The sequence below is a fragment of the Acomys russatus genome, chromosome 6 (genome assembly GCF_903995435.1).
Source record: "Acomys russatus chromosome 6, mAcoRus1.1, whole genome shotgun sequence".
NCBI lineage: Eukaryota > Metazoa > Chordata > Mammalia > Rodentia > Muridae > Acomys > Acomys russatus.
The window spans coordinates 66,181,546-66,202,837 of NC_067142.1; the positions used below are offsets into that span (position 1 = coordinate 66,181,546).

The 21,292-nt window shown below is 45.9% G+C and overlaps 1 protein-coding gene across 3 annotated transcripts in view; it reads right to left on the reverse strand.

Annotated features, from left to right (window-relative positions):
• Positions 1-21,292, reverse strand: part of Nos1ap (nitric oxide synthase 1 adaptor protein) — a 288,416-nt gene that overhangs the window by 168,491 nt on the left and 98,633 nt on the right. The window lies entirely within an intron of this gene.

The following is a 21,292-nucleotide window of genomic DNA, read 5'->3' on the forward strand; positions in this document are numbered from 1 at the left end:
AGGAAAAAAGCCCACTCTTCTGGGGCCCTGTTGGACAGCTGGGGGAAATGTCTTTCAGAAGCAAGAGAGAGCCGGGTGACCAACACTTAAGGAAAAACCTCAAGTCGCACATATGACTGTCACTTGATCTCCTAAGACAGGCAGAAGTGGCATCGGCCTTTTTAAATAATGGGGAAATTGTCAGAAAGACTCACAGAGGCAAAAGCCAAAGTCATGAGTGAACTTGAGAAAAATGTCAATGAGTCGATTTAAAAACCAAAACCAAAACCAACCAACCAAAAAACCCCACTACTGCAACCTTTGCCCATCTCCCCTGGGTAGCCCCGACACTCCTCTCCTCTACTGTTGGTCTTGCTGTTTCCCCCCCCCCACACACAATGTTGTCATCTCACATTTAAAAAAGTACTAATAGGAGACACTTGGCCTGGGCATGGCGATGTACATTTGTTGGAAGGTGGAGAGAGGCAGATTAGTGGCTCAAGATCATCTTCGTTTTTGTTTACTTAGCAAGTTCAAGGCAAGTGTAGGGTTCGGGAGACCCTGTCTTAGACAAAGAAAGGGGAAGGGTAGAAAGGAAAGAAGGGAGGGAGAGAAGGAGAACGGGAAGGGAGGAGGGAGGAACATTTTGGAGGACATACCCCAGAAAGAAAACTGTTCCTCTCTGTGCTGTGGTCAACGCAATTAAGGCATGGGACAGCAGGTGGGATCTGGGTTAGAATCTGCAACTCTAGCTCCGGGTCCAGAGCGCACTGAAGTTCCTCACCTGGCTGGAGACGTGTATGGGGGACTAAAACAAGCACGAGATGAATGGCCCAGGCAGCACTGTAAGGTCCAGTGTCCGCCTCCTTTATCTCATAAAATAGTTAACAGGAAACAATTTCGTTCATGTCGAGAAACCAGATCTATTAGAGCCAAACAAATGAACATTTCCTCGGCAAGATTCGGACTGTGTGACAGGCAGCCTGCTGACCCAAGTTCAGCTACAGTTCCCCTGCACAAGGTCACCATAAACACTTCCTAGCAACAAGGCCTTCCTGCGGAGGTAAGGGAAAAGTAGAATTCTGTATATATTATTTGAGGCCCTGTATCCAACTACACGGAATGCTAAACTAGCCTTACATCCGCTAATAAAGACACTATACTTCTGATTTTGTTGTTGTTCTGGTCTTGTTTACTACTTGAGATAAGGTTTCATTATGTAGCCCAGGCTTCCCAAATATTGTGATTACAGAGTGCTGGGACTAGAGGTGAGTGGAGCTTCCTTTTTATCCAAATCAGCTAAGTGTTAAGTCTTCTGATCATTTGGAAAAAGTCTTTTTTTTTTTTTTAATTGTTTAATTTTAGTTTACATGTATGAGTATTTTGCCTGCATGTATGTTATGTGTACCATGTGTGTGGCTGGTGCCTGCAGAAGCCAGAAGAGGGTACTGGACCCCCTGGCTACAAGGAAATCAAACCTAGGTCCTCTGGAAGAGCACCCAGTGCTCTAGAGCCATCTCTCCATCTAGTTAATAAAAAAATTAAAAATTGGGTTTTTATGTTTTTGGTTTTTTGCAAAGCCACATAGCAATGTATGCCAGGAATTTTAAATTGTTCCTATATTTTGATCTGTCAACAGATTTAATCTGTTGTTGAAATTTCTGGACATTAGATTCTAGGAATTTAATTCAAGAAAATAATCTGAAATGCATGCAAAATTTTATGCGTGGCCATGTTTACTATAAAAGGACAAACTAGGGCATAAACTTAATGGCCCACGCTGGAAGAAATGATTAAATAAAATCACTCCATAGATTTAGGATAAAATACTAATGAAAATTTTAATGAAACCATTAAAATGTATGTTTTCCACAAATTACTAAATTTACTGTTAATTACTTTGCCTATGATCATGAGTAAAAGGATTCAAAGTGCCTATATTCTGACTTTAACTTTGTGAAGAAAAACAAAACACACAAAATACAGAAAACATTGTATCATTGCAAGTAGTGGCTGCTTCTATGTGAGCTGTGTATAAATGTCATGTTTATTATTATTATTATCATTATCATTATCATTATTATTTGTTCATCAAATACTCTGCAATGAGCACATAGTACTTTTATTATCAAGGAAAAAAAAAAAAAAAAAGACCAACATATCCCTCAAAATAAAAGAGGGAGTTCTCTTTATATGAGATAGATTGTTCCCTCCCTAAGGCTGCTAACTACACTGTAAGCATCGCTGGCACACTTCAGACATGGGTGTGCCAATGACCTTAACCTGACATTAAAATTACTACCCTACCTCCCCCATGCACACAGACCAGAGTGGGCTCTTCGCTTCTTCTCTGAACATGTTCTAATATATTGTTACTCTCTAGAAGATGCTGATCTACCTCATCAAAAAACATACATATGCAACATAATTATATATATATATATGTATGTATGTATATATATAAAGTAAAGTGTATCCACAAAGTGTGAATTTCACCTCTCCTGTTCTATACACATATCTTAGCAAACCTGCCTAAAGTCCCATTTCTTCCTCTCAGGAGGGGAAAAGACCTAACTAGGATCTGAGATTCAGCCAAACAGACTTTCCTCCCAAAGCCCCGGGTTTCAAAGCTCTATGGAGATAACCCTCTCTGTCCTGCACCAGAGGTCCAGAGCCTCACAATACATGGGAGCTCTTGGGATAGAGTTTCTTTCGCTTGCTTTTCTGGGCCCGAAAAGGACACAGACAGCGCCTCTGCTGACTGGGAACAGTCGTGGAGGAAATGAGGTTCTAAGACACGGCAGGGGCAACACTGGGTCCTCAGCAGATCCTGAGTGAGGCTCAGGGGACAGCTGTGTGCCACATTCTAGGCCTTGTAAAAATGAATAGTAGAAAGGCCATGAAGATGAATGCCACTGCACACATCCACAGGCGAGTGTGTATGTGCACCCACATGTGTACTTGTGTGTGCACACATGCGTGCAGGCAGGCAGGCATGCACACGCGTGTCCAGGACCAATGGTAGAATCCCCAGGAGTTCCTTACGGAGGCCTCCGGAACCACTCCAGCTCGTGATCTCACCTCCTTGTCCACTCTTTGGCTGCAAATCGGAGTGGAAAACCTAGGACAGGAGCTTTAGCCAGCTCCATCCTCAGCAAAGTGGGGGTGGCACCGTCCACAGGGCCTTACACAGGTTTAAAGGATGAAATTACATCAGTGTGCACACTAACCAGTGCAAGCATCTGAGATCAGCGCGCTCTGCCATCGGTGCCGACCCTTCCTTCTCCCATCTTTTCGTTAATGACACCTTTGTGGGTTTCTGTTAAAAGAGCGAAGTTATTCCAGTCTCCTGTTTTGAGACCCAGACAATTCCAGAAGCCGAGGGAGCTCTGATGGTCAAATGGTGGCTGAAACCGCTATTGGTGGGAGTAGTGGAAATTTCCAAGTCTTAGCTGCTCCAAGGCAGGAAACTAGAAGTCTCTCCTGAAAGATGCTGGGAGATACGAATTCTGCCGTATTTAGTTAAGGAGTCCACGTTAGTTGTGTGGCTATTCTCTGTGGGCCATGAAGCAGAAAGGCAAACCCTGATTCTGCCTTCTAATCGCTTATCTGCTAGCTGGGAAAACGTGGCCCCAAGCCATGGGCTCTTTATGGAAGGCATCTCACTTCCTCAGAGGCCACATCTAGACAGAGGGCACTGGACAGAGAGTGTCTGGCAGGCCCCATGTGAGCTGGGAAGGCAGGCAAGGGTTGGTAAGCTAGGTCTGCCACAGCCCTTTCAGGGCGCAAGGGTGACATAGGAAGGGACTCAGTAAGCATCAGGTTAATAAATGAATCCATGAAAGAAATAAGTCCAACCTTAGGAGGAAGAGCAGGATCTGGCATGTGGCTTTCCAATGCCTTCAAGGAGAATAAAGTGTCCCAGGCCCCTAAGATCCATTCTCCAAGAAGTCAGGGCATCAGGAATAAGCCAGACCCCTGCATTGTTCCCAGATGTCTCTTGGGGGTTGACGTTTGGCTCAAGTGTCTTAAAAAGCAGCCCAGAACTGCCTGAATTAACTCAGTTGGTTGTCAGTTGTTGCTTATACCTGGTCCTTTCACCCAGGTCAGGATCACAAAGGTTAGCTTCACCAGACAGTTTAAGCCTTAGCTCCTAGCCCCTGATTCATATGCAGATGCCTCTGGTGACTGGAAAAATAAGAAGGACCATCAGGGAAGATTATAGGCCTGACAGCCCCTAGCTCACAGTGTAATTAAAATGTCATTCTCTCCCTGGCTCCCCTAGCTTCCTCCAAAAGCCTGTGAGCAGCATTCTCTCCCACACCCTTGCCTCATCCTTCCCTCAGAGCTTCTTAAAATGCCTGCTAGGTCAAACCTGGAGGAGGTGACCCCAGAATGCAGCCACCAGGACCAAGACACCACCTCCCCCAGCCACAGAGCAGTAGCAGCAGCAGAGCTGAGGCATAATCAGGGCAGCCTGGTGGAGACTCTGTCCCTCTTTGGTAAGTGCAACTCTCCAGGCAGTACCCTGAAGAGTGGCCACCTGCCGCCAGCCTCTGGCATGCTATGTGGGAGCCAGGAAGGGAAGTGTTTTAGTCCTGGGCTCTGGGCACACCAGAGGCCCAGGCATCTCTGCTTGCCCACTCAGAGATGGCCTACAGAGCTGGTAGTTGGAAAAGAGCTCCAGACAGAATTTCAGCAACCCCTGTCTATGGGTCTGATCCTAACTGAGCAGAAAGAAGCATTTCCTCTCTCCTGGGCCTTCCAATGGCTGGGAAAGAGGAGCCCCGAGTGGCCTTACAGCTCCTCCATATCGCAGGCTCTTTCTCCGCAGGCTTCCAAGCAAAATGCACTTCCACTTGGGTCTTGAATTATTTCTTTGACCTGATCAGGCTCAATTCACTTGTTCCTTGCATAGACTCAGATCTCAAAATGGGATCCCAATTGAGATCCGGCCGCAGTTGGAAACCATAGCCTATGTGGCCACTGTCAAGAGCCTCAGTTCCATCCCCCTCACTGGGCAGGACACCCCTATGTGTGCACCCTCCACGGTACAAAAAAACGCCAAGGAAAATGGCTAAACATGGCTATGTAAAGCCAGGAATTTCCTCCACTGTTCCATCCAATTTGGTCCAAACATGATCTCTTAAGCTTGTCTGTGTGTGGCCTTTGCCTTGGCCTAAAAACTCTCACGGAGGGAGGACTGTCTCTTGAGCTTTTATAAAACAAACACCCATGGCATTGCCAACAGCAGTTAATTATTACTTAAATGCATGGACTCTGCCCCCAGACCTTTATTTCTACTCACTTGTCAGTAAATATGAGTATACTAGTGGCTCTGCAGACTCCTCCTCACAGGGTAGAGGAGAAGAAAAGAACACCCCAGAAACTATCCTAACCACTCTGGAAAGTTCTCTAGGCACATTTAGAACATGAAAAGCTGCTGCCTGAACCAGGAGCTGGAGTAGGTACCACCACCACCCCCCCCCGCCGCCGCCTCCCCCCAAATCAAAACCATGGTGAGGCCCCTAACCCCCTGTGCCCTAGATTTGTTCACCCAATAAATATCTCTATCTGCTAAGGAACAGGAAGTCTATTCTGTCAAACCACTATTATTCTGTAACGTTTTGATTTTATAATAGAATATGATACAGCATTTTGTTTACAGTCGTGAGAGGTTCACCTAGCATCTCTCCTGCCCGTTTCCTGCCAGCTCCCCCTTGAGAGCTGGCACCCTCTCCTGTCAGAAGATGTACCCCCTGACTCCCCGGCCCTCACCCCATCGACTCCCTGATTGATCCCACGATCCCCACAAGACACACACATTCGCACAGACTGCCACTACAGTGCAGCTCTGGGCAGGCTACATATTCCTTGAGGGCAGATCAGCCCCAAACGCTAACAAAGCAGGTACTGTGTGTTGCATATCATAGCTTCCCTTTTCTCTTCTTAAGACAGGCCGGCACTCTGTAGCCTAGGCTGGCTTTGAACTCACATTAACCTCTTCATCTCATTTCCCAAGTGCATGAGCTACCACACTGAGATGATCACATCTGAAATTTCCCCAGGAGACAGAGTCCTCTGCTGTACATCTAGTCTTAATAGAGGTTAATTGGGTCAATTAATAAGTTATAGCTTGGTTGAGAAACAGCTGGGTAGCAACAACCCTAATAAAAATGAAGGCCCCATGAGTCCAGCTATAAGCCATAAGCAGGGGTACACTTCAATGCACTATTAGTCATTCCTGGCTCCTTAGTGAGGACCAAGCAATGTCATCCTTGCCCCAGAACCAGATGAGAAGTTTTCATTTTAACACACTTTTCCTTCCAACCTTTAGACAGGTGTGAACCCTTCAGATAGTGGGGGGAAAAGTCATCATGAGAAAATGAAAGACTTCAGCATCAAGAAAGATGACAGTCTCTTCCATATTTCAGTCTGGTGGGTCCTTGACCCAGGCTCATCTCCCAAGTACAAGACACACCTCCTCCCTACTCAGCAAAGAACTGATGTCTAAATATGACAGCAGAGAAAGAACTGTAAGCAAACCAAGCCAAACCAGTTAGGTGTTGACACCTGTTTTCAAAGCACCATATTGAGACAATGCTAACGACTGTTCCATTGCAGCCGTTTTCATTACCCTTGCCCCCTTAATTAGTTTGACAATGGTTATGACCAGATACTGTGCCAGATACTATAGATGGTGGGGTGTGATAGTTAACATAAAGTCACCAGGCCTTTTAGAAAATGGACTCGGGGTGGGGGGGTTGGGGCGGGGGTGACAACAAGCACAAGGGACTTACAAGACAGTAAACCTGCAAACCCGCATCTCTCTTACAAAGTCCAGGAAACAGAACTGGGCATGCTGGTACAAGACTGCCTGGACAGCAAGCTCCAGAGGTACTATCTCAGCCTTCCCAGTATTAGGTTTACAGGTGCCCATCACAGCATCCAGCAGGTACCACACCAAACACCTTAGTTAGGTATCACCTCAGTGAGCTGAAAGAAGACTCTCTCTAGTTAACCCTACCCCAGTGCACTAGGAAAGAAGCGATGCTTAAAATAAAATAAAATATATCACAGAACTGCTGAATTCAGTGGCAGCCTCCGAACTCAGGAAACACCAGCACACCTGGCATTTCCTCTGCCAGGGGCACAGAGCACAGAAATCCCAAGCCAAACAGACTCCTGAGATGGGTTAGGCCTGACACCATGTACACAAGCAATTGTCTAAGACGTGGCTCAACAGCCAACTGCTGCTGCAGAGTTTGCTTTTTTCCAGGACGCAGTATGCCAACCCAGCTTCAAATACCTCAAGGATAAAAACACAGCTCTACTTCCTTAAAGCATTCCAGTCCCCGTCCCCCCACCCCACCTCCCTCCCTTTCTTCTCTTTCCATCCTTGTCCCCACGGATAGCCAAGGGCTGCTGGCAAGACGCTGTCTCAGCCCCGCAATCCCAGCCCAGAGGTAAAGAGAACACAGCAACCTTGCCAAGCCCCAGGAGCAGTTTTTAATGTGATTCTTTTGATGATCTGTGAGATTGTTTAAGAAAAGAAAAGGACCATTTTCATACCCGAACACCCCTTTGGAACACAGCACAAACCCCAAAAGGTTGTGTGGAAACTGCCACAGACACAGAATCAGTAGGGAAGAGAACCCACAGTGTCCTTTGAGAAAAGGACTCAAAAGGAGACACTACAGGAACTGAAGTTAGCTCATGAGGAGGAAGACTCCTCAGGTAGAGATGGACCCACCGAGGGCAAGGCCCGGCCAGGCTCTCAGCAACCCATGCCGGACAGAGCAGCCAACACAGCAGACTATCCACTCCAGAAGAGTGGTAATGGCCGCTTGCGTTCCTTATTTTATCAGATGAGAATGGAAGGGACTAGCGGACGATGCAGGGAAGTGGTCATTGGGAAATTGGAAAACTGTGCTTGAAAAACAGAGTCATGGTAGATCACACTTACAAAACCAGCACTTGAGAGGCTGAGGCAGGAGGATAGCTGCAAGTTCAAGGCCAGCTTGAGCTACACAGTGAGTTACATGCTAGTTTAGGCTACAGTGTGATAAGTTGTCGTGGGGTGGGAGGGCAGGGCATGCAAAAACTGAGAGAATGACTAAGGGTAGCTGGGGGTTAGGAAGATGCCTCAGTAGACAGGAGAGCTTGCTGTGCAAACACGAGGAACCAAGTTCAAACCCCCGGTAGCCATGAAAAAGCCAGGCAAGGCAGCAGGTGCATGTCTGCAACCAAAGTGCCAGGGTATGTAGACAGGAAGAGCAGTGAGGCTTGCTGGCTGCCAGCCTAATTCCAGGTTCAGTGAGAGCAAGGGAATGGGGCAGAAAGTGATAGAGAGGACATGGGATGTCCTCCATGCACACACATGTGCACATATCACACATGCACACATGGAATGAAGGGAGGAGAGGGGAGGGGAGGGGAGGGGAGGAGGGGGAGGAAAAATGAAACAGAACTGTATGTCTGGAATTCTCATTCAAGGCTGCCAATGGGGAACTTTGCAAGCATCATGTTCTGTGACACTAAAGTGTCAGCCTAGGATCTCTGCAGAGCTCGTGAGGCAGGAAGCCTTAGCAGCTGCCTCACACTCCAGTAAGCTGGCAACTTTGCCTTGGCTCTCCAGGCAAGCCCCTGCCAATAGCTCAGATAGAAAAGTAACCTCTTAATCATAAAGGAAGAGAAAAAAGAAAGAAAGAAAGCTGATGAAAGGAAGGGAGAAAGGGAAGGAGGGAGGGAAGGAGGGAGGGAGGGAGAGAGGGAAACATCTGTCTGGATCCAGAGACCAGAACAAAGAAGGATGACCTATCAGGCAGCAGAGGGTGAGGAAGTGCAACCCTGCTATGGGACAGAGGTCTGATTTCTAAGACACATCCCTTTCCTCCATTTCCCCTTCTGAAAGCAGGTGAGATCCTTGGGGAAATTATCCAGGAGAGGAACAGACAACCCAAACAGATACGGATGAAAGCCGTGGGGATGCACAGTCTTGGCTGCTATTCAACAAGACAGACAAACATTTTTGCAATGATAAAAAAGGAAACAAATTACTATTCTTCCACAGCGCAGACTCCCCAGCACTCTCCCCTCCCGCCATCTAGCTCCTTCCCAGCCTTCATCCATTCCTCTCTGATCTCTCTTAGAGCCATTTCAACAGCTCCATGCCCAACAGGTATGAGAGCCAGTGCACATGCGCCCGTGCTACGTGGCACGGTCTTACTTCCCATCACCTCCTTTGGCCTCCTCTTCAGCTATCCTCTGACCTCCACATATGAACCATAGCTGTGTTGTACACACAATAAATATACAAACCCCAAACCCATGTGCACTTGGAAGGGTGAATTAGGTTCCAAGTGTGGGGCTAGCCTGAGCTACACAGGAACAGCTTGCCTCCAAAACAAGAACGAATACCTGAAAAGATATCCAAGTTGATGGCTTAGAGGATGTAACAAGCAAACCTCGGAAGCCCTTGAAGGACTTGTCACAGTACATCCTGTTAAACTCCAGCTCCAGGGTCCTGGGTAGGGCCGAGCCTCCATATGAAACTACGTTACACTTACAACCTCTTTCTCCTCTCTCCTCTGTGTGTCTGTCTGTCTGTCTGTCTGTCTCTCTCTCTCACTCTCTGTGTGTGTGTGTGTGTGTGTGTGTCTGTGTGTGTGTGCCTTGAACACAGAACACGCACAGTCTAGCTGTTAAAAGACAATCCCTCTAACAATTCCCTTCAAGAGGACAATCAACCCCTCGCTGTCTATGAGAAGCAGTAACACAAACTATTAGTTGAGCAGAAACCCACCAGGCAGAACGCATGCAGACACTTCAGCACACTTTATCTAACTCTAAATGAATAGGACAATGCCAAGGCTAAATGAATGGTGCCATTGCAATGACAGTAATTATTATTATCACCATTATTAAAATTAATTGGCCAATAAATCTTGATCAGAAGGATGGAGAGTAGATGCCAAACACACAGAGGTCAATTTCAGGATCAATCTGAGCTCAGCTCTCTCCTGCTCCCAGGCCTCTTTACACGGGCAAACAGAGCAGGGGACTGTGGCCAGCTATCTGGAATAAGGCAGCAAGAATTTCTGGAATCCCTTATCTTCTCTGCCAGGCCAAACACGGATTCCTCAAGCAACTCAGTATATCAGAGAATACAAAGTAACAGTACTAAGAGGATCCCGGGGCTCTCCCACACCCCCTCCTAGGCGGTGTCTTTCCTCTCAGCCCTGCGGTAACAGGGAAGAAACAGAAAAGAAACAAGTTAAGCGGTTCCCTTGGCAATTCTCCACAAGGCTGAGATGTTTTCAAGCAAGAAAGACACCTCCCTCCCCTGACGAGAAGGCTCAGAGAAGAGCTGGGAAGACACAGTACCCCAGGAGGAAGAAAGCCAGCCTGATGAAGTGGAGGGGGCATGCAGAAAGGGCCTCTGAGCAGTTTTTGTCTTTGCCACACTTTTATTATTTGTGTGTGTGTGTGTGTGTGTTTGTGTGTGTGTGAGAGAGAGAGAGAGAGAGAGAGAGAGACAGAGGCAGAGAGACACAGAGAGAGAGACAGAGACAGACAGAGAGAAAGAGAGACAGAGAGAGAGAGAGAGAGAGAGAGAGAGACAGACAGACAGACAGACAGACAGACTGAGACAGAGAGAGAGAGAAGGTGTGTGGAAATCAGAAGCCAACTTTAGCTGTCATTGTTCCTTACCTGCTACCTACCTTGGGTTTACTGTTTTGATTTTTGAGGCAAGGTCTCTCTCTGACTGGGATTTGTGGCTTGCCCATTAGGCTAGACTGGCTAGCAAGGGAACCCCCGGGAACCTGTTTCCACTTCCCACGTCTGGGAATCATGACCAAGTTCCACCAAGCCAGCCTGACAACCTGAGTTCAGTCCCCGGGGCCCACACAGCAGAAGGAGAAAACCACCCCGAGATGCCCCCTGACCTCCCTGCTCGCTGTGGTACATGTGTGTGTGCACACACAAGTTCAAATAAATAAATGTCTTTTTTTTAAAAAAATTTTTTTTAAAGAATTAGTCCACCAAAGCCAGGCACAGCAGTGCATGCCTTTAACCCCAGGACTTGGGGAGCAAAAGCAAAAGGGTCAAGGGTTCAAGGACATTTTAGCTACAGAGTGTTTGAAGCTAGCCTAGGCTACATGAAACACTGTCTGGTGGGGGGAGGAAGAAAGGAAGGAAGGATGGGAGGAAGGGAGGGAGGAAGGAAGGAAAGAGTTTTCAGATCATTAACAGAAGTGATGCCATTTCCTCTAAAATAACTCATTAGTAAATAAGAATTTTAGATGCTTCTGGTGAAGCCAGCTTAGACAAGCGTGTTATTTTGGTTTTTCATAATGCCGGTTTCAAGTGATAATTACTGGGTGGTTATTAATAGCTGAAATGTTCAGCATGAAAAAGACCATCCTCTAGGTGCTGGGTTTGTTTTCAGCTTTTGTTTTTCAGCAGTGCTAGTGTTCAACATCAGACTCTCAGATACACCAGGTATTTACCCTACTACTTAGCTCTATCCCCAACCCCAGAAGACCATTCTTAGACCTTCTAGCATAAGGTCAAAGCGCAGGAAGTAAGTATCCTGATGCATAGACAGACAGACAGACAGACAGAGAGGCACGCATGCACACACACACACACAGAGGTACGTACGTACATACGTACGTACATACATACATACATACATAGAGATGCAAGTGCAAGCTCTACATGTCTTCAGAAAATGCTAATCTTAAAATTGACCGAAAAGAACTTGAAAATGAAAAACAAAGACAGGCGTGGTGGCTAAAACTCATAATCTCAGCATTTGGGAAGCTAAGGTGGCCTGGCCTACATGGTGACTTCTAGGATAGCCTAGGCTACAGAGTAAGAACTTGTCTCCAAAAGCAAAACAAACAAACAAAACCCAAACCACCACCACAACAGAAACAAATGACCTCAAAAGAAAAGGGGAATAGACATGTCTGTCATACTGGGACTATTCAGCAAAATTTACCATACTTCCAAGCTGGTCTATAATACCATCACACACGTAGCCTGGGTTCAAACCTCCTCTGTTCACTTTTTCAAAGATTCAACAGATAGCCAGAGTGCTCTTGGGCTATGTGGCATGGACATCAGAGCCCATAAACATGATTGCTGGCCCTGTACTCTTTTAAAAAAAAATCAGTAAAGCCAGTGATCTGGGTCTCATGCGGGACATTAGCAACATAGCATCAATCAAGCATTATAAAGATGGCCTATAAAGAGACAGCATGTGAGCGTGACTACAGCCACAGAAATTCGGGGAAGAACTATCTCATTAAGCAGAGTTTGTGGAGGAGCCCACTGAGCAGCCTCCCAGCAGGCCACAGATGATTTACAAAACGATTACAAAAGGGCTATCTGCTGATGCAGAATGGTACCTTCTATATGCCAACTGCAGTACGCCACTTGACCAGAGGCTGTTTCTATGAATGTCCTAAATGCCAGTGAAAACTGATGCCTTTTTTTTTAAAGACCAGCCCCTTTCTATACCCAGCAGATGGTTAGTCAATGGGTGATTATTGGTTATGACTTTGACCTCTGCTGACTGACTCCCTTCGTGATGAAAAGGACTCCTCACAGACAGAAAGGTGGCAAGCCAGGGACAAGACAAGAGATGCTTTCTCACTACATCCAAGGCGCCTTACGCTCTTACGTGACTGAGAATGCATCGCTGCATCAGGCAAAGGCTTGCTTGCCTGAGCATGGCGGGACTTGAACAAAGTGGTCAAGACTGAAAAGGTCACCACAGCTTTGGATGTGACCAGCCCACGGGATCACTGTGACTCAGATCCCAGCTTAGTAAGAAGAGTCTGTGTGAGTCCCTCCAACCAGTGATCTATATGCCCATGAATCACCACCATGCTCAACCAGAGTCCTGTGTCTGTTTCTACCCCTGCACAGAGAGAGAGGGAAGCAGGGATGCCAGCACTCCCAGCCTCAGAGGACATGGTAGAGAGGCACTGATAATGTGTGCATCAAAAGGTCTAGATTTTTGCAACCCTTTGAATACTATTCCACTTAGCAATGTATTCTAAAGAAAGAACCCTTAATGTGGTCAATGATAAACCAGAATAAATATGGTCTATGATAAACTAGAAACAAGCTAAATATCAAACAGTGGAGACTGGTTAAGCAAATTATATCGATTTAGTAAAACGAAAGCGCTGGTAGGATGGCTCAGCAGGCAGAGTTGCTGCAGTCAGAACCCTTGTAAAGGCTGAAAAAAGAGCCAGCTCTGCAATGTTGTTTTCTGACCTAAACACACACATGTCATGACATGCATACATGCATGCACACATATGAGCACACACATGCACAACTGTACATACATACTAATAAATTTTTTTACACATTTTATTAAAATAAAGTATATACAGCTACTTAAAATGTTAAAATAAATGATGCTAGAAATAAGTATCTAAAGACATAAAATTATTGTATGAAGCCTAAGTGAATGAAGATGATTAGACATTCTTCATGGAAACATCTTATTTTTATTAAAAAATATTCCATGTTTACAAAATCTATTTTATTTCCTTTTTGGATTTTGAGATAGAGTCTTATGTAGCACAGGCTGGCCTCCAACTCTGCAGTGTCCATTAGATAACCTTCAACTCCTGACCCTCATAAGTGCTGGGATGTTGAAATTGCACACATGTACCACCAATTTTATTTGCAGAAATTATAAGCTGAAAGTATCCGTCTGTTACTGTATCAGAAACGCCCTAAACTTGTGATGTAAACAACAAAAACATCTGAAAATTTGAAAGCCAACATCAAGATGCTGGCAGGTCCAAAGTCCAAAGTTGAGGATCTGTGTCTTAGTTAGGGATTTACTGCTGTGAAAATACACCGTGACCAAGGCAACTCTTAAAAAGGAAGACACTTAACTGGAGCTGGCTTACAGTTCAAAGGTTTAGTCCATCATCATTATGGTGAGAAACGCAGCAGCATGCAGGCAGACATGGCGCTGGAGAAGGAGCCCAGAGGTCTGCATCCTGATCTGTAGGCTGCAGGAAGAGACCGGTGGTCCACTAAGCCTGGCTTGAGCTTCTGAGACTTCAAAGGCAGCCCCCAGTGACATACTTCTTCCAACAAGGCCACACTCACTCCAACAAAGTCACATCTTCTAATAGTACCAGTCCCTATGGACCTATGGGGGGCCACTTTATTCAAACTACAGCACCCTGATTCCCACTTTCCAGATAGCCAACTTCAAACTGCATCTTCTAATAGCCAAAGGACTTAGCTCTGATCCCTTCTAATTCTTATAAGACTACCAGGCCCCTCGTGAGAGCTTTCCTCTGGGGATACTACCTGGACCCAAGCATCACGTCCTGATACTGTATCACTGGGAACTGAGTTTTTAACACATGAATTTGGGGAGAAAGGACACAAACATGCCATCCACAGGGAGGAAAAAAAAAATCAAAATGCACAGAGACTATTTTAGGTAAGGGGAGATATCTGCGTTTCTCCTTTCCTCACTCCTCTCATTTAATTTAAAAAAAAAATCAACTTTTTATTTTAAAAAAATGTGATTCAGGCTTTGCATCAAAGTAAATAGAAAATGCTATTTAAAAATAATTAAATGTACCATGGAACATCTCATAGGCTTAAAAAACCGCATGCGTGGGAGATGCTCACAACATCTCAGAAGCAAGTGCACCAGTATTAAGATCTCTGCCCAGCGACAGGCATTAGAATACGGTGCCAACCACAGTGCGGCTTTGCTGCGTGCTTCCAGAGCTTAAACAAATGATGCTGGATATAGACCTGCCTTGATGCCATAATTACCAGTGTTCTCTTAACATTCATAAAAAAAAAAAAAAAAAAACCACACACACACACACACAACAAAAAGTTAGGATCTGCCCTGGCTCCCAGGCTAACCATATCGGTTTACTCCCTTCCTAGGACCTGGCTCTGATGACCCCTGGGGAGCCGCAGAAGCTCAGAGTGCCCTCAAAAGGGGGCAGGAGGTGTCAGTCAAGGGTTCAGAATTGGCACTCTGGTTCTAAGAGAAGAGACGCATGTACATTCTTCCTAGAGTGTGTGTGTGTGTGTGTGTGCATGATGCTCTACCTCCTTCATCACTAAACCCATGGCATTCCTCCTTACTCTATTTGTTTTTAGACTGTGTGCACATGTGTGAAAATGTTCCTTTCGAACATGCATCATGGCAGCTCTGGAGTGGGCAGGGAACACTCACTCCTACAGAAAATCAGGAACACATGCCAATGTAATTCGTCCCACTGAACACAGCGGGTTAACACGAGAGCTCAAGTTTAAGGAAGGACACAGCTCCGACTCAGCCACCTCCTTATTTTTCTGCCCTTTACCCAACTGGCTGTTTCCGAGGATGTTGATCAGGTTCCTCAGGGCACTAGATTATTGACCAAAGACTAAAGTACTCTGTTATAGCAATGAGTTCTGGGAAGTAGAGCCTTAGTTTAACGGAGAATAAACATTGAGCTGCCAGCAGATGCAGAGACGGGGTGGGGGGGTGGGAGGGGATGGGGTGAAGGGGAATAGCTGTGGCTGCACTTACTTCCTCCCTCTCACAGATCTTCCCATGTTGATTGTCAGGACAGTAAACACAGAACCTCAAACGCTGTGAGGGGAACTCGACAGGCTGTAGCTGAGTCAAGCATCCGGAGATAGGCTACTTTGGATCATCCAGGCACCAATGTGATAACAAGAAGTGTGGAAAAGGAGGCAGGAGGGGAGCAGAGGAAACAGGGCTCAAGATGCAGTAAGGGGCCATCAGCCAGGAATCCCAGAAATCCCTTGGAGCTGGAAAACCCGAGGCAAAGGATTCTCTAGGAGTCGTGGAAAGAAATACAGCCTTGCCGGCGTGCTCGAGTATGGTGGGGCGCTTTGTGTTTGTTGACTGCTTGCCACTGCCCACCAAGAGTCTTACTTCTTACAAGCAAACTGTCATGTATCCCAAGTATTGCTAGTTCACGTCGCCTAATCAATTATTCCTGACTGGCTGATTAAAAGGCCTAAACCTGGTCAGGACAGAATGGGGTAAGGTGTGGCCAAAGTTAGTGGGGTTTGGGGGAGAAGGATTTTGGGAAGAAGAAGCACACAGGTACTGAAGGAGGAAGGAAGAGAGCTGCGATGGGTTAGTGTGGAGAAGACATGGCCGGATCAGTGAGGATAGAGGAAAGCGACAAAGATGGAGAACATTAGCAAGTATTTGTGGAATGGGAGGCAGCCCAGATAGAAATGATTCAAACAGCTGGCATGGGATAGAGGCTGGGAGAAAACGGAAGGTATCTTAGGTGATAGGATCTATCATGCCCCAGGTGGAATAAAGCTATACTAAAATCTCTTTGGTGTCTGTGTCTTTATTGATTGTGAAAGCGGGTTAATAATACTGCCATAATAACTATAAGCCTAATAATAAACGTTTATTTGGCCATACCATTAAAGTAACAGCAACATCGGCACCTTCATTTTAGTCTAGTGAGACTGTCAGACCTCTGACATACATAACCTAACAACAAGCTGGTTGAATTGCTTCACTTGTGGTAATTTGCTACAGCAGCAATATAAACCAGTATAGATGCTACCTTTTGATTCTTTGGTTTTGTATTAAAACCGAGTTTTTCTTTGTAGCCCACGAAGGCCTCTACCTCTGAATTCTCCTGCTATCGCCTGCAGAGCACTGGGATTTCAGGCATGTACTACCAGCCCAAACTGAGCCATCACTGTCATGATTATCCAGGGTCCCCACTGCGCACAATGAACAAGATTTCTTAATTCAATCCAGTACCCCCAGTCAGACAGTCTTGGGCACTACCATAAAACAAGACTGTCAACTCTGTACAGGCATCCTCTGGGGACCTTCCTAACTGAGCTGGACACAGTACTGATGGATCAGAAATGATTGTTGGAACACCATGTAATGTGGGAGAAAGAGTATGGTGTTGGAGTCAGGTAAAGTGGGGCTTAAACCTCAACTCCCCCGCTCAGCAAGCAGCAAGCAGCACATTTAAGTCTATTTTTTCACCTGTAACAAGGTAACAACACCAACTTGACAGTATTGTGACCAACTACAAAGATGTGTATGACAGCCCCCTGCATAGTTCCTGTCAGGAAATAAGCCATTATAAATGGTGACTGCCATAATAATGGTAATTACTATCCCCCCACCTCCAGTCAGGGTAAGGAACAATGTGACCTTGACTGTCACATGACTAGACCTTAGCTTTCTCTTCTGGTACCTAAAGGAAGCCAAGAGTCCCCTACCCACCGCACTCCATTGCTCTGAGGATCAGAACAGCAGTGTCTAAGGAAGCCCAGCGGGAAACACAAGCCCAACACAAGCACAAAGCTGGAGAGCTCACACTTCTATCCAAGAACTTCCCGGAGCCTTTCCAGAAAGCTGGTCTTCTCGGGTCAGAGGCAGGAAAGAAACTTCACAGTTGTGCACAACTTAGCTCACCTCAGCCCACTGTGGAAGGTCCACGTCTTTCCTGCCTGGTATGAGGAGTGTAGCTAACAGAGCTTGTATATCATCTGAGGTATTGTTGCCTCCAGAGGCCACGGATGCGCGTTCTGGACTGACTCACTCTCTCTCTCTCTCTCTCTCTCTCTCTCTCTCTCTCTCTCTCTCTCTCTCTCTCTCTCTCTCTCTCTCTCTCTCTCACACACACACACACACACACACACACCACCACCACCACCACCACCACCACCACGAAGTCCATCCTCTATTCCAGGCATACCAACAAAAGTTCAGGCCAACACTGCTTACCTACTCAGAGCTACTTGATAACTGTTACCCTCAAGCAGTAGGCACCAGAGCTGGCCCTGAACACAGGAACCACTTCACAGTAAATAATGTAAAAAATTTTAAAGGGCTGACAGAGAGGCTTAATCTTCTCAAATGAGCGAATTATGCAAATGAGATATTTTAAATAGAAATCATTATTTAAAATATAGGACATGTAGGTTATATTGAATTTTGCCTAACTTTGCAGACTGGGCTGAGCTAATTAACTATTGATTTATTGTAATTTGTCTGACATAACATAATAACACGGCATCCTTTACTTCACCTCTTCTCTGACAACACTCCTCCAATAAGGATAATCCTCACAAACATTATGTAAGGGCTTTCTCAAAGGTGTGTGTTAATATTCAGAGATATTCAGAGCCTCCTCTTTTGAAGCATGCTGAATGTTTTTCTCACCAATTATGTGTGAGTCTCACCCTGCCCAGCTCTCATTTGTCTGCAGACAGGTTTGAGCAGTCTCCAGCAATCCTTTTATTGACTACCTATAATCCTATGCCATCCACAAGATTTGTAATTTGACTTTGAAATATATTTGGTGGACTTCGCCTTGTATTGTGAGATATGAAAGCTCAGCCGTGGATAACAGAAGAAAGCACACGAACAGATGCTCGTGCCAGAGGGGTGAGGGGGGAGCTTAAAGAATAGGGCCCACCTTAGCTCCCCACTGTTCAATAATAAACGGCCGCAAACTTCACAACTTAAAGCAACACACATTTATTATCTGTCAGCTTCCCTGAGTCAACCCTCCCAACACTGCTTTTCTGGATCCTTTACCAAGGATCTCGCAAGGTCCTATTGCAGCATCCATCAGGCTGTGCTCTATTGAACAGCCTGGCATCTTCTAAGCTCAAGTGGTTGTCATCAGGGCTCAGTTCCCTACGGCTACAAGACCTTAATGGCTTGGACCTTCTACTGGCTCATATTTTCGCACTTGCTCCCCAGGGGCTAGGGCAACTTTGAGAAGCTACGGAACCTATGGAGGGAGGGTTTAACGTACAGAAGTAGGGGACTCGGCACCAAGTCTTTAAAGGTCATAGCCCAAGCCTTGGTACTGCTTCCTGATATGCTCCCACCACCAAAAGCTCCACCGTGGTTTCTGTGAGCAATGGACATGGAGCTTCACAACTCTCAGCCAAAATAAATCTTTTCTTCCCGTAAGTTGATTCCAGTATTTTGTCACAGCGACATAAAAACAATATGGTATTGACAGGTGTGGCTAAGGTAGGGTTAGTAGGACGTCACTGGCGTTGGATAAGATCATCAGGAGGAGTCCCCATGGCTGAGCATACGTACACACACACACACACACACACACACACACACAGAGAGAGAGAGAGAGAGAGAGAGAGAGAGAGAGAGAGAGAGAGAGAGAGACCATTATGCCCTGTATCACCTCAGGATTCTGCCACAGAAAGCCGCACTTGGGCCCTCCAACTTTGACCTCCAAAAACCTCTTTTCGTTATGCTGTATTTGGTATGCACAACTGTGTTACTAGCAACAACAACAGCACCAAAGACTAACACACTGTGACTCAGGTCTAGTTGCCCCCTCTCTTCGTGCCCCGGTTTCATCACCTCTAAAATATGAATAGCTTAAAAACAGCATAAAACTAAACACATCCCTCCCCTAAGACCACACACCTTTGTATTTATCCAACCGAAATGAAAATGTATGCCCACACAACACCCTGCATACAGATGTTTGCAGCAGCTTTATTCATAATTGCTTGGAAGCAGGCAACACGGGCTTCAGCCAGGGAACGGGTAAGCAAACTGTGGCACATCAAACAACAACGAAGCAGTCATCACGGGTCAAGAGACATGAGTTAGAATGCCATGGAAAGTCATGGAGGAGCCTTGAACATGCCTCGCTCTGAAAAAAGTCAGTCTGCAAAACTATTTCCTGTATGATCCCAGAGACAGGACTTTCTGGAAAAGTCAAAGATGATGGAGGCGGCAAAAAGATCCGTAGTTTCCAGGGCCCAGGGGGGAAAGAGTAGAAGTGGGGAGAGCACAGTTTTAGGGCAGTGAACGTCCTCTACTCCGACCTCTGACCCTGTGCATTCACCATCATCTATTTGTCCAAAGCCACGGGGAATGCGACAGCAAGTGTGAACTTGACATGACATACGGACTTTGGGTGGTAACAGCGGGTCACTGTGGGGTCACTGGTTGTAACCACTGTATCACCTGGGGGCAGAACAGCAGTATCAGGGGTGACTGAACGTGGGGTGATACAGGGGATTCCTCTATACTTTCCACGTAGTGTTGCTAAAATTGTTCTTAAAAATTGGTTTATTCATTTTTATCAAGCAGGAAAAAAAATTCTATCTTTATACGACTAAAAATCTGTATAAATAAAAAAGATCCGTGAGCATGCCAAGATAAATAAATAAAAGAGTAGACAAATTCTGGATGTCAACATCTGAAACTACAGGGCAGCAACCTGCCGGGAAATGGAAATGTGAGAGAGCCAGCGAGGGTGAACCGCGCGCAGGGACCCAGCGCCATGCTCAGGGCCCTCACGCCAACAGCTCAAATGGCAGACTTCCTTCCGACCTACCTGGAGGACCTGCCATCACAGCCTGTTCCAGAGACCTGAAAGGGTCATGTGTGGGCCAGTTCCTCTCCTGAGTCACATGAGATGAGTCACTCGTGGCACAACTGCTCCAGGGCTATTGACCTTAAGACCTCAGCAAAGCAGAGGGGAGTCATCATGTGGTACTAAACTGCTCTCAACAACAGAACTTCCCTTCTCTCCCATACCACTTCTTAGAGTTAAAAAAGAAAGTTCTCTAGGCCAGCAACACGGCTCTGTGGATAAAGGCGCTTGCTGCCAAGATTGACAGCTCGGGTTTGAATCCAGGGACCTACATGGTGGACTCAAAGAACTGTCTCCTACAAGTTGTCCTCTGATCTCCACACATGCAGTGTGGCACACAGGTGTCCATACAGAGCCACACACCAATGAATAAATGTACCTTAAAAAATGGTTGAAAGTTCTCTGACATGACCACATTTGCCACTTACAGATGGAGAAGAAAATTAGGTCACCAGATCAGTATTAGGGAGGTCAATAGCAAAAGTACCAATTTCCAGAATGTGCTGATAGTGACCTGGCAGAATTGGGGGGTGGGGTGGGGTGAAAGCAGATGTTAAAAGGATAGTCAAAGGAGAAAAATTCCTCTAGGTATTTATCTAATTGATTTGAAAACTTGCATCTACATAAAAACCTGCCCATGGGTGTTTATGTCAGCTGCTTTCGTAAGTGCCAAATTCTGGAAGTCACTAAAGGCCTTTGAGTGGGTGACTGTATAAACTGCCATATATCTGGAATATTGCCTGGCAACCAAAAGAACGTGATCTCATACCACAAAAGACAGAGGTGGCTCTCAACTACATACTGCTGAATAAAAGAAGCAGGTCTGAAAAAGCTAGCCCCTCTGTAGTTCCAATTACATG